This window comes from Motacilla alba, chromosome 1 (assembly GCF_015832195.1).
Source record: "Motacilla alba alba isolate MOTALB_02 chromosome 1, Motacilla_alba_V1.0_pri, whole genome shotgun sequence".
Classification (NCBI taxonomy): Eukaryota; Metazoa; Chordata; class Aves; order Passeriformes; family Motacillidae; genus Motacilla; species Motacilla alba.
This window is the reverse complement of record NC_052016.1, coordinates 35130161-35131128: the sequence shown is the minus strand read 5'-3', so window position 1 is coordinate 35131128 and position 968 is coordinate 35130161. Positions and strand designations below refer to the sequence as shown.

Genomic DNA, 968 nt, shown 5'->3' with positions numbered 1-968 from the left:
AGGAGAAAAGAATCATCCAGAAGAGAGATCCCTCATTTTTTGGGAGGGGTAAGGGGGAAGAATGTATTTAGTGTATACAGAAACTGCCTGAGTTTACATGATGCAGCTAATGGTTACACCTGCCAACTAAATATGACATACTGTTACAATTGAAACAAACTTACATGCTATTTAGTTAAATCTTGATGGTGCCCTGTGTCTAGTAAAAATTTGATCCCCCAAATTGTTTTATTCTCCCCCATGTTGTAATCCAGGGTCAGCTGCTATGCACAATGTCTGTGTTTTGTAAAGTGTTTGCTGACTTGGATGTTTCTTTTGAATCTGCAACTGCTTCCTGATTAATTTGGCTAAGACCACCCCTGGTCTCTTGAGTTAAGATTTAGTGAAAGGTATGCTGTATGCAGTTTACAGATGCATTCTCAATGTTACAAGTTAAGTTGCAGGGGGAGCAAATTCTTTACAATAAGATGGTCCATTTTTAATCTATATCATTGCCCTTGTTGTACATCAGGAGCATGTTTTTGTTTTTCTCAAACTCTTTAGAAATACCGTTCAGAATAAACGTGCACTATTTGAGTTATGTCATTTACAACTTGTCGTGTGCATTTTTTTGCTGTCCAGCTGTTTCCTTCTGAAATCAGATATAGACTATTCCTCAGATGTTTCATAAACTGTGTAACTCAGAAGATTTCTGACATGAACTGTGTGTTGGGCTCTGGGATGAATGCAGGGTGTCTGACAACTGTGCAGAGTGAGGTCTGTTTGTTTGTTTTCCCTGAAGTTAGGAGCCTTTCCTCAGAAGTCCTGTCTTGTGGGGTAGGACGGAAGAGAGGAAGAGGAGCTGTTCTGGAATATTTTTGATTGATTAGTGAGCAGTTTGGAAACAAACAGACCAGGTGTCAAGAACTCTGGTTTGGGCTTTATAGGTTAAAAAGTTTAAAGCATTCAACTTAGCTGCTAGTCGTTGC

General features: G+C 39.3%; 1 protein-coding gene across 2 annotated transcripts in view; it reads left to right on the top strand.

Moving 5' to 3' along the window:
- The window catches only part of NAA50 (N-alpha-acetyltransferase 50, NatE catalytic subunit), a 20908-nt gene extending 20316 nt beyond the window's left edge, over positions 1-592 (top strand). For both annotated transcript variants that reach the window (XM_038142431.1, XM_038142422.1), the window contains exon 5: positions 1-592. This exon is cut by the window's left edge and continues 3392 nt beyond it. The gene's annotated coding sequence lies outside the window, so the exon portion shown is untranslated.
- The last annotated feature ends 376 nt before the right edge of the window (positions 593-968 follow it).